This window comes from Pantherophis guttatus, chromosome 7 (assembly GCF_059756535.1).
Source record: "Pantherophis guttatus breed Tessera chromosome 7, ASM5975653v1, whole genome shotgun sequence".
Lineage (NCBI taxonomy): Eukaryota > Metazoa > Chordata > Lepidosauria > Squamata > Colubridae > Pantherophis > Pantherophis guttatus.
Window position 1 is genome coordinate 30,758,316 of NC_142069.1, and position 16,556 is coordinate 30,774,871.

A 16,556-nucleotide genomic window follows, 5' to 3' on the forward strand; every position below is an offset into this window, starting at 1 on the left:
CAGTTTGGTTTTTTTTTCTGGTTTCCCATGTAAATAACAAACAGGTCTAACCCAATATGGCTTTGTTGAGAGTAGCCAAAGTTAGCTAAATGTTACTCTATAACCTGAGCAAAAGCTTCAATGCTGTTGACATGGCACCCCCTATTGCCATGATTCTATTTAATAGAGAACACCCTATTGCAGTGCTCTCTGAAAACCCATGACTCTTGCTTAATTACACACAGGGTGGATAAATTGGTAGAATTTTGGATGATTTCATTTGGTCTGATTCTTTATTTTTTTAACAAGAGCAGTAATAAAAAATGTTGGGCCATCACTATTCCTATCAATTTAACTAATGCAGCTGAACTGAAAAAAGCTGAGGATATTCCAGAACAGAAATATACATGAATTACTATGACTACTAAAAATGTGATAGTTTTCAGTGACTGCAGGAAGTTTAGCCAGTTATCCTTTATACTTTTGCATAGGTATAAGTTAGTATAGAGAAACTGTAGTAATGCAACCTAGCAAGGAGTTCCTACTCAGGACTTAAATTCAGTAGAAAAGTTGTGATACCAAGTGGCTGGCTTTCTCTCCAGTTCAACTTCGAGTTACACTGCCTAGCCTTCTTTCTGCTGTGGGATGCCTCTAGTTCAATTGTGATTCTTTGCTTCTCAGCCACTTTCTATTTCTCCCAGAGTCCTTGATGGCTGCTACCTCCTGTTAGGCAAAAGAATGCAGTGCCAGCTCAAATTGTGTGTATTAATTTCTAGCAATGGCTCCTAGGCATTATACAGATGTTTTCAAAAGATAAAATGCAAACACCTAAAAGCACAATATAAATTCTACCACAATAAAAATATAGATGTAAATGCAAATCCAACCCAATTCCTTGTACTGTTATAATGCGAAGTCAATCTGATAAAATTAAGAGTGAATTAAGAGCTAAAACCAGCTGAGAGATAAAATGAGAGGTAATTTTTCTTTCCTCCACCTGCAAAATATATTAAATTTAAAACCCTATCCAAGCCTCAGTCATTATTAAACGTGTTTTCAACTTTTAAATTGATGGTTCCAACAGTTTGGAGCTACGTGGAAAAGAAAACTTTAGTGAATAGGAGAGGGAGCTACAAAGTATAGGATTAATGTTAATGTTACATTATCTGACAATGGAGCCACTTTTCCCAGCCTTGGATCTAGGCTGACTTTGCACAATCAATATGTGGAAATAAAAGTTCCTGGCTTTCAGGTTTGAAAGGAGAAGACTCCATGGGGCCCGTTTGTTCTTTTTGTGATGCATTCATCACTTTTTTGGTGAAAAATGAAGTTACACACAAAATGTACTGTAATCCCCCATGGAATTAACAGCGGGAAGGGAGAAAAATAAGAGAGAAGCCTTGTCAAGGGAAAATAGCTAAATCCCTTCGGTTGCTCCTTTCTCTTTCTTGGAGTACAGTTGAAAAGTACATAATTGGACTATTGTACTATTCTTACCCTTCATATCTGAGCCAAGGAAAGGTTTTCTGTGCCAGAATTGAAGATGGCCAACTTCAGCTTCAACCTCTGAAAATGACTGGCTTTATTATTTATCCGTGACATCCCTGTCAAGATGTTTTGGTGAAATTTCTATAATAAGAGATTTCAAGGTGCAGTTCTTGAGTATCGTGGCTCTGTCACATACAGAATTAATTGTTGAAGTAAGTGTATGCATTATTAATTTGAGCATGTAATGAAATCAATGTTTTTCAAGTTTGGCAAGTTTAAGAGGGTGGACTTCAACTCCCAATATCCCCAGCCAGTGCCAATATCTTTACTGTCCTTCCTGCTTCTTCACTTCCATAGAGTGCCATAAGAATATCATGGCATGTTTAGAGATACAAACACATCATGGCATATGAACATCTTTTCCATAGCTGTTCTACCAAGTGCTAGTGTGAAGAGTATTTCTTGATTGCTTGTTTTTTTATTGTGGATGGTTGATCTTAAAAGGCAGATTCTGTCCATCAGTACCTTCATTGTCAGTCCTAAGGTTGGTTGTTCTATTCTTGTCATTAGTTTGGCCTTCTTTATATTTAATTTAAGTCCCATTCTTTTCACTGTGCTCTTTGACCTTTATTTCCAGATTCCTGCATTTTAGCTATCAGTATAGTGTCACCAGCATAGAGCAGGGTATTAGTGTCTCATCAGAGGTGGGTTTCAGCAGGTTCTGACCAGTTCTGGAGAACCGGTAGTAGAAATTTTGAGTAGTTCAGAGAATCTAGTAAAAATTCTGACTGGCCCCGCCCCCATCTATTCTCTGCCTCCCAAGGCCCAGCTGATTGGCAGGGAATGGATATTTTACAGTATCCTTCCCCTGCCACGCCCACCAAGCCATGCCACGTCCACCAAGCCATGCCCACAGAACCAGTAGTAAAAATTTTTGAAACCCACCACTGTGTTTCTTCCTTCAGTTTTAAACTCACACTCGCCTTCTTCCAGTCTAGCTTCTTCTAATATATATTGAGCATTTAGGGTGAATAAGAGAGAGTATGGAGCCTTGTTTCATTCCTTTGCTAACCAGGAGCTAGTCTGTTTCACTATGTTCAGTCCATACTGTGGCTTCCTGACCTGTATATAAGTTTCTCATAACGACAATATAATGTTCTTGGACTCCTAAATTGAGAATTAGGATATCTAAGTGCTAATTTTGGCTAATTTGAATTATGGCAACTCTTCTTTGATACATCCATTTTGTCTATGATACATCCTGTACATTTAAAATCAATAAATCTTAACCTGGGAGTAGCAATGAGAACTATGCCAAAACATTCATTAATCTGGAAGGCATGCTCATATGTTGTAATTCACCATTGTTACAAACATTGCTTTAGGCTCTCCAGTTCATAGTTTATTTAGGTTAAAATGTTTTGCCTGTGGCTATCAGGTTTATGGGACATCAGGGATCCCTTCTCTTCCGTTCCTCCTCCTCACCAGACAGAGGGTTTTTGTTGTTTTATTCTTTATTTTCTTGATTAATGGAAACAATCTGTACAAGTAATGTGGAAGGAAGGTATTCTTTCTTTCTCTTCTTATTAATTAGTAAAACAAACACTTTCCATTATAAGAAGGAAACACACTCTTTCCATGTAAATCGTACTCCATCCAGCTTTAAAGAAACAACTCATACTTTTGCACAACTCCATTCTATTTTCTCTTAGAAATTATCTGACAGTCTGTTGTAATGATGCTGTTGATGGGGCATCCTTTTTGTGTGGTCGGTTGTTCATAGCCTGAATCTAGCCACCATTGTTGTTGAGCTTTCCATGTACATTTCCAGATAGTTTCAATCTAAACATTGCATTTTACTTTTGAGATAAGTACAGAGAGAAGTCCTCTAGCAATTTCAAGGGTGTTATGTTAAAGCAGCCAGTAAAATACAATTTCCTTGATGCATCTTCTGTGCCGTTTCTTGTTAAGCATATTCTGGGTTGTTAGTCTTTTCTTTCCTTCATTTTATTCTCCAATGTTTGTGGCTAAGAAGCTATAGCAGCTTTCCCCGATCTGGTGCTTCTGGATATTTTGAACTAAAAGCACCATCAGTTCCAGTTAGCGTGTGATTAGAGTACTAGAATTGTGATCCAAAACATCTGGAGGGCACCAGGCTAGAGAAGCCAGGATTATGGAACATCTAGGCCCCTGGAGTGAGGTTGGCTCCAACCCTCCTGACCTTCCACAAGAGCTTAAACATCTGTCTTTGCCAGTTGCGTTAGGGCTCCAGTAGGGCTGCTTCACATTGGGCATGGTTGATAGATTAATAACAGATCACCCGCCCTGCTCATCCTACTCCCTTTCTCTGTCTTTTAGTTAGGGCTGAGTACTTATTTTTAATAATATTTTGTTCATATTGTGTATAGGTTTTGTATAATCTTATCCTTTTAATATTGTAAGTCACCCAGAATTACCCTGTGGTAAGATGGGCAGCCAATAAATAAATAATAAAATACTACTAAAATGGGCAGAACTTCATATCTCTCTATCTAACTCATGAGTTTGCTTCACTGCAGTTTATAAAGTACTGAACAACTTCTGTGGGGTTATGATGTTTCATTAGCCAGGGCTCCAATATGCTCTTTTGCATACATGATGGGTTTGTCAACCCAGGTGAATGCTTGTCTTTTGCAAAGATTGAAGATATTACATGCTATTGAGATGGTAGGTAGTGCTGGTAACAAACCAGTGATTGTGTTGCACATTGGTGCTAATGGCATGAAAGAAATTAATCAGCCAATTTTAAAAAGTCAAATTTAGGTTGATGGATAGAATATTAAAATCTATAGAATATTAATATTCAGACTATCAAGGGGACTTTCTCAGAAATGCTCCTTGTGCAGAGCTAATTAGGCAGAGTGAGCAGTCTCAATGCATGAATCAGTTGATGATGGCAGGAGGATTACTTAGATTGGTGAAGCACTGGATACTTTTCTAGCCAAACAATAAAATGGATAGGCTGCACTTTAACCTGGAAGGTGCATTAGAACATCCATCTTTTAACTGATTACACTGAAAAAAGCCAACAGACTGAAAAGCACATTTCATTGGAAAAATCACTCCTGAAGGATGAAGGTGTATGGGACAGTATCAATCTAGGAAATGATATATCCGTTTTCACTGGCAGAGGGTTGCAGGAGGCCGTGGCAGTCGAAAACGGCACTTGGGAACCTGTTTTCACTGGTAGAAGCACCACAGTTTGGTCCTTTCCTGTTTCTAGGCTGGTCTCGTGGGCCAGATCTAATTACCACATGGGCCGGATCCGGGCCCCGGGCCTTGAGTTTGATACCCCTGATATACACTGTCAAGAAGCCACACAGGCACATAGATAAAGCCACACGCACACAAAAAGGGTAAGTTTGCAATAGGTTCTTGTATGTGAACTGCTCCAAGCCAAGGTGGGAATGTAGAAACACTAGATGGTAGACAGAAATATAGATACGAGTATGAGAAACCTGGTGAAGTGGATATAAACAGTAGGATATAGTTTGCTCTGGATATAAACTCTCCTGAAGAGGCAACAAAGGGCATGCTGGGGGTACAGAGTCTCATAAACCAGGACTTAGAAGCAGGGATGAAATCTGACCGGTTTGGACCGGTTTGGATGAACCGGTAGCAGACATTTGGCCTGGGTCACTGAACAGGTAGCGATCACTGGCTGGCCACACTCCCAAACTGGTCACCGCTCACTCGCCCGGTCCTGCCCAGTCTGCTGTGCCTGAAGCACTGCGCCCCAACTGAGCGGCCCAGGTCTGTCTGCTAGGTAAGTCTGCGAGTCACGGCGTAGCTAGCTGCCCCTGCCCCCCCACCATCCCAGCCTGCCTCTCCTCCTCCCTTCCCCATGGCCCGCAGCCCTGCCATGCTTGCCTGCCTTCCACGTGGCCTTCCCGGCATTTCCGTTGCCAGCTTGCTCTGGGGTTGAGAGGGGGTGGCGGCGGCGGCACTCCAGGAGGGCAGGCGAGTATCCCTGTGCTGCACATGCAGTGCACATGTGCAGTAGCCCCAGGACATCTGCCTGCCCTCCTAAAGCACCGCTGCGGCGGCGCCATTCACTTTCTTCCTTCTCCCGCCATGAAATGAAAGTGAATGATGGCGGTGCTTCAGGAAGGCAGACGGATGTCCCGGGGCTGCTGCACATGTGCACAGCATGTGCAGCCCCAGGACATCTGTCTGCCTTCCTGAAGCACCGCCATGGCGGCGGCGTTTGCTTTCTTCCTTCTCCCACCGTGAAATGAAAGCAAATTGCAGCGATGGTGCTTCAGGAGGACAGGTGGATATCCTGGGGCTGCTGCACATGTGCACCGCAAGTTCAGCACCAGGACATCCACCTGCCCTCCCAGACTGCCACCGCCGCCCCTTTCAGCCCCAGAGCAGTGGCTGCATCTCCACCAAGGACCACCCACCATCAGCTTTATCAGTGCACTGGCTCCATTGGGATGATGGGCATGCTGAATACACTGGCGGAGGATATAGAAGGTAAGGTCAACACTGGCAGCGGGGGAGGGGAGGGAGACCCGCTACGCTCAGCTGAAGAGTCGCCTCAGGGGAGCATGGCGAAGCTCGCTCATTTTTTGGGCCTGGTGCGCTTGGCTTCCACGGGGCCTTTGGGCGACTGCCGTCCGCTTGCCTTCCCCTCCACCTCGGGTCCCGCTGCCCGCATCCAGCCCATGACAGGATGTGCTGCTTCCGGGCCGCCTGCCCTCCCAGAGCACTTTCTTCCTTCTCCTGCCACCAAAAGAAAGAAAGAAAGAGAGAGGAAGGGAGAGAGAGAGAGAGAGAGAGAGAGAGAAAAGAAAGAGAAGAAAGAAAGAGACAAGAAAGAAAGAATGAGAGAGAGTGAGAGTGAGTGAATGACGTCAAGTTTGCTATGCCCATCCGGTCATATGACCACCAAGTCACACACACTAAGCCACACCCACAGAACCGGTAGGGAAAATTTTTGGATTTCACCACTGCTTAGAAGTTGATAAACTGTTTCACTGAATCACTGCAGACTTCCACATTAGTCCCTTAAACCAAGTTAACAACATACTATCACTAAGTAGCTAAAGTTAGCTTACAAGTGGAAAATAAAATTAGAACGTCACCTAAAAACAATAATAACAGTAATGGGCAAATTCAGTGCCCTCAGATAGCATGGGATAATGAATGTTCTGGACATGACTTCTTAAAAAACTTTAACATGAAATCACTGATAAATATGCAATTTCTAACCTTGCCCTAATGTTTCCAAGGACCAGAAAATAGCCAGTTTGACCTATAATTTTAAAAAGGGACTTTGCAAGGGTAAACTTTATTGCATTAACTTTCTAGAATGTTTTGAGGGTGTCGGCAGGTGTATCGACAGAGGTGACCCTTTAGATAATTGTATACTTGGATTTTCAAAATGGTTTTCAAATATAGGTCCTCACCAAAGGTTCCTAAGCAAATTCATCTGCCCTGTGATAAGAAACTAGGTACTCTTGTAGTTTGGGGACGGGTTTAAAACAGGAGGTAGAAATAAATAGGCCATCCTATATTAACAAGATATGCCTTGTTAGGTCTTACAGGGATCATACTAGGGTTGTATATAAATGATCTGGAATTTGGATTGAGCAGTGAAGATAATACTAAATTGTTTAAAGTGATAAAGTCAGGAAGGATTATGAGGAGTTCCAAAAGGAACTGGCCAAACTATGTGAGTCCATTTCAAAATGGGAAATGGAATTCTGAATAAACAAATAGAGTTGAAATAAAAAAGAAATTCACATTTTATTGTATACATTAATGGGAACTGACAAGGAGCCAGTAGGAGTTATGGTGGGCAGCTTGATAAAAATATAATACCTATGTAAAAAGCGGGGGGGATGGCAAATTCATGCTTGGAGCCATTAGGAAGGAAGCAGAAATAGAATGATCAATACAGGTAGACTACAATTGGGATCAACAACTCAGTCATTAAGGAAGTAGTTGCTTCAGCTTTCCTTTGCTTTACAACTTGTGAAGGTCACCCTGGGCTACCAATTCACACAGCCAGGAAGTTCCTCCTGAATCCTGCTCTGAACCTACTTTCCTGTAATTATTCCATGAATTTGGTTCTACATCCACTCTCTCTTCTATGTGCTAACCCTTCAGATATATGAAGCTGTTATTTTATCTTTCCTCATTCATATCTTTTGTAGGTCAATAGGGATGGTTATGTAAGAAGTTAGCACCCACCCCTTTCCTAGAGGAATGAAATATTTTGGGAAATATTAAAAAGGCAGACTATTATGTTTCCCTGGATGAGAAATGGAGAAGCATGTTTTAAGGACGAAGCAGCTCCCATCTTCCTGCCCCCACCCTTTGTCAAGGGGTCAGAGGCAGAAACTCAATCTTCGTCAATGAACCATCATCTGCAACACAATAGGACCCATCTAGCAACAGAAACTCACCACATGGCACCTGGAAAGATTACATCAGCCAGCAAGGTTAGCTAAGACCCCCACCCCCTGGGAGTCTGACAACCAATCAGGATACTCTTTCTGGGCCCCAGGAAGTTCAAAGCCAGAGAGGGCATAAAACCCAGGGGCTCGCTGTGTCTCGCCCCTTTTTCTGTTCAGGAACTCAAACCATGTGATCCTGTCCACCATTAAACCATCTTTCCAAGCAGTCTCCATGTTTCCAGTGTCTTTTTCCCCACTTGGAGCTGAACCCAGAAGAATATTTCTTCCTACAGTTATAAAAGGAAGCTATTTGCAGATCAGGGCATCAGCAGCTAATAATATTGATAGCTGTTTGCTACTCTCCAAATCATTAAAGCATCCTTTTAAGTAAAGTTCATTGGGAAATAAAAATGGAAAAAGAATGCAGTCTAGGATTGAGAACAACCTGAATGCATTTAGTTAACCACTCAGAGACACAGAAAGCTGAGCTAAAAGGACATATACCCTGATCCATGGAGCTCTTCTTATGTTTGTATATCAGACCAGCGTCTTCTTGAATCAATCAGGGTTAAATGAACCATAGTTTAGTATAAAGGTGTCCAACAGAAACCTTAAAGCCATGCTGCCTTCAAAAGCCTTGAGTGGAATAGCTGCAGAGATCACTAACTCGGAACTCGGAACTCTAAAAGATGAAGAGGAAAATGATGTAATGTATGATTGGAGAATAGTCATATTAATAATCGCATTATCTAAATTAAGTTTTAAATAAATATAAATGTCAATGAAAGCAAATCTTTTCATTTTTGCCTTGACTAAATTCTGCCTGAAAAGAGTTAAGCAGTCCTGGTTTGGCAGGATACAATAGCTTTTTCTAAGTCTGTCTGTTTAGCCATTTATATATTCCATAATCCTCTAGAGTGTTTTTTTTTTCTTCTTTAGAAAACAAAAGGCCATGAACTTGAAAGAAAACGTTTTGATTCTTGTGGAAATGGGAAAAGTTCAATAATAAACAATGCATTATTTTTTTTCTTTGGAATTGAGCATTATCTTTGGTATTTCCCCAACGAATCAGGAAATGTATCAGTACATACTCCACCCCACATGTACATATTGTAACTTCACATTGGCATAGTAAAAACAGCTCTGAGGTTCTCAGGAATTGAAATGCTTTTTCAGATAACAGTTTCCAGGTAGAGATTGAACAGGTAAACTAAGCTGGCAAAAGTTATTTCAATATCTGTGTTGAATAAATTGGACAGAATATTGGCTGACTAATTTAGAATATTACACCCTGGAAAAAAATCATGGATTTGTAATGTAATACATTATTTGCGCATTATTACTAATGGGTTGTAAACCCATTAGTAATAATGCCCCTTATGATTGTGGCAGCCATCTTGATTTTGTTTACTCCACAATCCCCCGGTGGATATCCTTAAAAGCTGCCCTATGTACTTCTATGTTCTGTTCCTTTATTAGTGATCTGCAGATATATGGAAACTCTGCAAGCAGGATGTCGTGCCCATATTGAAACGATTCAACTACTTTGAAACAATTCAGATTTCAACAGTGGAGACATTGCTGCTCTTCAGGCTCAAAATGTAAATGCAGAATTAGCATTTCATCTTGAAATGTGCCCCATTTCTCTATAACTTCAGACAAACTTCCTCAAAACTCAATAAACATTTGAAATTAAATAAGAATTTAATCAGTGCTCTAGTAACCTTTGGGCTACCAGGTATCCATGCTTAATCGCTTCCAAATTCTTATCCAAAGGGGGCATCATCATACAGCATGCACTGTAAGCTTCTGCTTATTTAGGGCTCCCAAAGGGAGCTTGCAACCCAAGAAATGAATCCCAAGATCTACTAAACTAAAGTTACTGTCACTCTTTATTTATTTCTAGAGATGGCAGAAGTTCAGCTTCTAATAGAGTGGCCTATCATCTTATTGATCCTTGAGATATACAGTGTTTAAAAATACAAATTATCACTTCTTTCTTGGAATGGTTTTATATACCGTACACTACACCAAAAACAATCAAGCTGCATTATAGCTTAATATTATGTGTGAATCGTGGCCATATGCTGAGAGTTCAGGCAGAGCAAAAAGTGGGGTAGCAATAAAGCAATAAAGCAAGCTGACACAAGGCTGACCAGAAAAAAAATTACAATTTATCTCCATATGTCAAACCATTGATAAGTCTTTGGACAAAGACTTCAAAAGCCTTAACACTGGCCTATATTCAGGATGAATCTGGACAAACAAAAGAATAGAAGTACCGTGACTCAGAACTATCTGGCTGCTTATAATGTAACTGTTTGCCAACAGGCAGTCTGATGTAGACAAAAGAAGTCATTGTGACTCTGCTGTGAACTTTATGGCAAGGTTTCTCAATTCTGTTATTTTTCTCACTAGAGCTCTGGATTGGTCATTCAAAAGCGTCTTGAGTGTGTGATGACTCTAGTAATCCACTGGGACTTTCCTATCCATCAGATGGTGGAGTGGGATGGGGTGGGGTGATGGAGAGAGATGTATATCTTTCCTAATTCACTGAAGGACAGCCATATTAAGCCATGGCAACAAGCAAACAGTCAGAAGGAGCCTGAAAGTACCATTTCCAATGAACACATTTTAGTAAAAGGCATATGCTTTGGTGAGCTGCAGCTCTCTTCCTCGGATGCAGAAAGCCACTAGATTGATGTAGTAATAATATTGCATTCAAATTGCAGCTAACTAGCAAGGTAATGGTTAGGGTTGGGTTTTCCGTTTTGCCAACTCTGCTTATATTCTATTCTCCTAACTGATTTTATTAACAGTCTCTGTAATGGAGAGATCACTGATAAAATCTGGTAGTAAACGTTTGAGCTAACGGGATCACCAGGACACACAATCGTTGTCATTTTAGCTTTAGTTTCTCCTTTCAGAAGAATTTAATAGCTGCACAGCTCATACATTTATCAGGCATTTGAGTGTGCATGGTTTCAGATGCAAAGCAATCCACACATATATGAAACAGAACACTCAATCCAATTTATTCCCCTGTTCTTGAGAAATCTTTCTGCACTGCACTTTTTAAATTTACTGTCCCTAAAACTTTATCTCATTTTGAAATATGTGCATGCAATGGATATTATATGTTCTATTGCCCTTCGCCGTCATATACTGTAGGTAACTATGCATCCAAGATTAAAATGATCTTGGAGAATAAGAGCACCTCTAGCACCAGCAGTGGCAGACTAGGCAAGGTCAGATAAGTAGCTTAGTCCACAGAAGTAATGAAGGCATGGCAAACATCTCATAAGGGACCCACCCTGATTTCTTGGACTGTAAAGGCAATGGGGGAGAAATGTACTTTCACACTTTCAATGTCCTGTTATTGTAACCTTACAATAATGGTAGTAGTGTAAGTATTCATGATTGGTGCTTTTGCCTGGACTACCTCTAATGGCTGACAAAGTTGTAGATTTATCCAAGATACTGTAGACATATCCAAGATACTGTAGACATATAGATCATTTGGGTGAATATTTCTTATAACAGAAGACTAGACAGTGCCACATACCATGTAGATGAGTGAACTTGGTAAATGCAATATACAGAGCTTTCATTCCCGATGCAGCATTGAAGCAGCTGCCTCAGGGATGGATAGTGCAAAGTGAGGCAGGCAGCAATGAAATATTGGATGAGACAGTTGTGTTTGTGGTATGATCTGCCTGTACTCTACATTTCTCCTGTTGCCCTTAAACTTGATGAGAGGCACATCTCATACTCAGTGAGAAATGCAAGAAGGGGCTTCCCCCTGCAAGAAGCCAACGTATCCAGGGCTCCTCCTGGGAAAAACTATTAATTGTTCCCCAACTCCATTAAAGGAGGGGAATAAAGGATAGGAGATGCTATATTTCCATTGTACATTGTGAAATGGTCTCCCCTGCAAAATTATATTTGTTCTTTAATATAAGGCATTCTGGAAAGGGTTAAAAATAGAGTTTTTCCAATGCACAATTGTTGTCACAGATTTATTTGGATTGTTCTGGATGTTATAATAATTGCTGGAACAGTTGCTGGAACAGTATAAGAATTGGTGGAACAGTTGATAGATTGGTGGGTTCAATGATTTTAACTTTTGCTGTGAATGTCTGAGCATTTTGCATCTTTTTTATGCACACTAATATTTATTATTGTAAACGCTGGGTATCTGCGGTTGATTAGGTGAATTATAGATGTAATTAAGAAAGAAACCAGCAAAATATCTGCTCAGTTACCTAAACTGCTGTGGAATGGTGGAGGCAACATCTTATCAATCCTCTTGGTAACAACATTTCTTGATGTGCCTTAATAGTGGATTCCTGTATAATCCCTTTTCCACCTCCTTCTTAAATACATTGTTGTACAGTTGCTAAGTCATGTCCAATTCTTCGCAACCCCACCATAGATGGCTAAACTTTTCAGCACCGAGTGCCAAAATGTGACCGCGTGTGCGCGAGCGCTGGAAACAGGAAAAGCAGATGATTTTTCAGTTTCCAGCACGTACATGCGCGCCAGCCACCTGCTCTTCCAGTTTCTGGCATGCATGCACACGTGAAACCACCTGGCTGGTGCCCATGCACTGGCTCCGCCTGGCCTTCTGGGGGTCCTCGTGCCTCCCTGCCCTCCCTCTGCCCCCCATTAGGGTGTTTGGGATTTGAAGACATCCTTCTTGAATGCATCAATTCTTTGGTGATGTTGTGGCCCATCAGCGACCTGTGTGGATTGTAGCTGATTCTGACAGCGAGGAGGCTGGTGTGGTGCTGCACTAGCACCGTGTGCAGCTGGCACTCAAGTCAGACAATGAGGAGACTGGAGAAGATGTGGTGCCAGAGGCAGGGATTCAGCCAGGGCCTTCAGAACTTCCAGAAGCTCCTTTAAGTGAAGAGGATGAAGAAGAGGAGCCTCTTCTCGATGCACAGGCGCGCAGAGCTGCCAAAAGGCAGGAGTGGCTCCTCAGGAGGAGGTCTCCTCGAGAGTAAGGCTTGGGGCTAATTGGCCACTCTCTTAGCCTATTTAAGAAGGAATGCCGACTGAAGCAATTTGTAGTGAACAACTTTAGTTCATTCTCCTTCGCGTCTGGATTCTCTGCAAATTGCTTCTGGGCTTTCTGCCAAACTTAGTAAGATTTTGATTACCCTATCTTTGGTTTCTTGTAGGCTGTTAAGAAAGTTTATTAACAGCCTTTGTTTTGAAAAAGACTGAGTTATTTTAGTAAATTAAGTTTTGTACAAACTTTGAGTGTGCTGCGTTCTTTGGGGTCCGTAGCTGGGGCAGAACAGGTGCACAGCCTTCCTTATGGCCCAACTCTCACAGCCATACATTATTACTCGGAAGACCATAGTTTTGACTATACACACCTTTTTTGGCAAGGTGATGTCTCTGCTTTTTAATATGCTATCTAGGTTTGCCATAGCTTCCCTCTTAAGGAGCAAGTATCTTTTAATTTCCTGAGTCCTTCGGAAGAAGGGCGGTATAAAAATTAAATAAATGAAATAAATGAAATGAAATTTCAGGGCTGCAGCCATCATCTGCAGTGGTCTTGGAGCCCAAGAAAATAAAATATATCACTGCTTCCATTTCTTCCCCTTCTATTTGCCAGGAAGTGATGAGACTGGACGTCATGATTTTAGTTTTTTAGCGTTTAATATTTTTTAGTAATCAAGCCAACTTTTGCACTCTCATCATCAAGAGCCTTCCTCTTCACTTTCTGCCATTAGAGTGGTATTGTCTGCCTATCTTAGGTTGTTGGTATTTCTCCTGGCAATCTTAATTCCAGTTTGTGATTCATTCAGCCTGGCATTTCAATGATGTTCTCTGAATATAAGTTAAATAAGCAGGGTGACAATATACAGCCTTTTTGTACGTTGCCACTTTTCACAGGAGATTAGACATTCGAGATTGTGAGTGAAATCTCTGAGAAGGTACATTGACAGATTTCTCCTCCCATTTCACACCTTCTTGCCTCGGAGAAGCCAGCACATGCTAAATCTTTGCCAGGAAATTTGGTTTAGTGGAAGCTAAGACATGTAGAGCTTTAAAGATACTCACCAGCATTTTGAACTGGATCTGGAATAAACTGAAAGCCAATGCAGGCATCTAGCCTTAGTGTGTAGTATTAAATATGCTATTCTTGATTAGCAAATCCATTTTGGACCAGTTGAAGTTTTCAAGCCTCAAGTGCCTGGGAATGTACAATGTCATTGTCTAGTATGGACTGTAATTAATAATAATTGTTATTAATAATGTCTTATAAATAACAATTAATGCTGCAGTGGTTAAGGCATCAGACTAGAAATCGGAAGATCTTGACTTCTAATCCCGCTTTAGGCACAAAGCCAGCTGGATGACTTTGGATCTGTTACTTTCACTCATCCGTAGGAACGAGGCAATGGCAAAACACTTCTGAAAAAACATGCCAAGAAATTTCAGATCATTTTGAACAAGTGTATTTCATAAAGTTAATTTCCAGAATGACTTTCTGGACAAATTCCAGAAAGGTAGCCATATTAGGGAGTTCACATATACGGTATATTCATCATTTAGTACTTCATCAGTCAATGCTAACTGTTTCCACTTAAAAATTTTAGGCTGGATCCAGACCAAGATAGTTGCTCTTTATTTCATTGAAATCTGTAAAACAAATTAGCCATGGCTAAGTCACACTGAGTTTACAAGAATATAGTTCAACAATAACTTAATCACGATTCAACCAATTATGTTTTAGGTTTATGAAAACATTTAATACGTGATGGCATTCCTCATAAATCCTACATCACCTGATATTGGCCTCACATTAAAGGAATGGACTTACTCAGTGTCACAGCTGGTATTTTGCAGATCTGAGTTTCCATCCTTAGTTCTGGAGTGTTGTCTAACCAGTTTATTGAAACTGGAACTATATTTTTCTGCTTATTCTGGGCTTCTTTCTGAAGCTTGTCACAGGGTATCCTGGGGACTGGGGACTGTGCATTCACTCTGGCCAGGCTGTTGGTTATGCCTCCTGTATTTTTTTCTTGCAGGATGGGGATGGGGGCTCATGATAGGAGGCCAGGGCAAGGTGCAGCTTAGAATAACAACACTTTTATAAAAAGTGTATCTAGTTCCCTTATATTGAAGTGTGAATGACGAAAAGTAATTCTGTGCTTGCAAATAAGGAGAAGGGAAAATGGGTCTGGATTGGCTTTGTTTAATGAGATGTATGTGCACTCTTCAACAAAATGTTACATTTCATTTGCAGACAAGGGTAAGAAAAAGACCTGCAACAAGTTGTTGGAACTGGTTGTTGCCTAGATCAGAAACATTGGCTGGCATACAGATGCCAATATATGGAACTACATCCTTTACATAGTGGAAAGAGACACAACATGGACTTCTGAATTCAGATGAGCTGATTCTCTAGACTCTAGACACTAAGACAAATGCACTTGCTTGTTTGCGAGGCTTTAAATAATTTAAACAGTAAAAGAGACAGATTTTCAGGACTTTCAAATACTAGGGACTAGAATGAAAAAAAGTGGCTTTTTTCCTGAGAGATGATATGAAAAAGATTATATAATAGTGAAGATATAGTAGACTGAGGATTTTTTTTTTATTGTCATTTCAATTTAGATGTATGTTTTTCAAATGGTCTTTTAGGCTTCGAGCAGTGGTGGGTTGCCCCCAGTTTGCAAGAAATGGTAGTAAAACCAGCGGGAGGCTCCGCCCACTGACCCGGACGTCATCATAGGTGATCTGCACATGCGAACCAGTAGTAAAGGTAAGTAGAACCCACCCCTGGCTTAGAGTACGGCTCTTCTAAAGCTGGAGCTTACAGTTGCATTTGAGTGTGAGATAGAGATTGCCATTTAAGAATAGTGTACTAAAACTGATTTGGCTTCATCACATTTAAACTTAATTAAAATGTGTAATATATAATTATTCTCTCGCTATGTATTTCAGAATTTTATCTTACAAACTCAGTGGATTTGTCCATGGCTAATTTGTTTTACAAATTTATACACAAATAAAGAGCAAGTACAAAGGGTCCTTGGTGCTCTCTGAGGTTGGTTGTTTTCTTCCAGATATTTCATTGTCCAAACTAGGTAACATCATCAGTGCTAGTCTAGACAGTGCTAGACTAGACTAGCACTGATGATGTTATCTAGTTTGGGTAATGAACCGTCTGCAAGCAAACAACAAAGCTCAGAGAACGCCGAGGAACCCTCATTTCAACCCTGACATACACATATTCTCCTTTAAAGAGCAACTAACTTGGTTTGGATGCAGCCTAATATTTTCAAGTAGAAACCAGTATTATTGGTTCATCAAGTACTAAATGATGAATATATATATATATATGTGAATACCCCTAACATGGCTACCTTTCTGAAATTTGTCCAGCAAGTCATTTTGGAAATTAACTTTATGCAATACAATTGTTCAAAATGATCTAATCTTCTGCATGGATAGATCCATCAGTGATACAATGGTTAATTCATTCTGTTGTACCAATGGCTTGTTGCATATTGAAGCATTTTTATAAGAGGTCACAATTATCATAGGTTAAATGAATACACTGAGCTCTGCAACGTTATAATTCATGATGTGACCAAATCATCCTTAACTCACTTAGTA

General features: G+C 40.6%; 1 long non-coding RNA gene across 3 annotated transcripts in view; it reads left to right on the top strand.

Moving 5' to 3' along the window:
- The window catches only part of LOC117655498 (uncharacterized), a 67,597-nt gene that overhangs the window by 35,026 nt on the left and 16,015 nt on the right, over positions 1-16,556 (top strand). For all 3 annotated transcript variants that reach the window (XR_015728893.1, XR_015728892.1, XR_015728894.1), the window contains exon 3: positions 15,579-15,699. This is a non-coding gene — a long non-coding RNA (uncharacterized LOC117655498). The remainder of the gene's footprint in view (positions 1-15,578; positions 15,700-16,556) is intronic.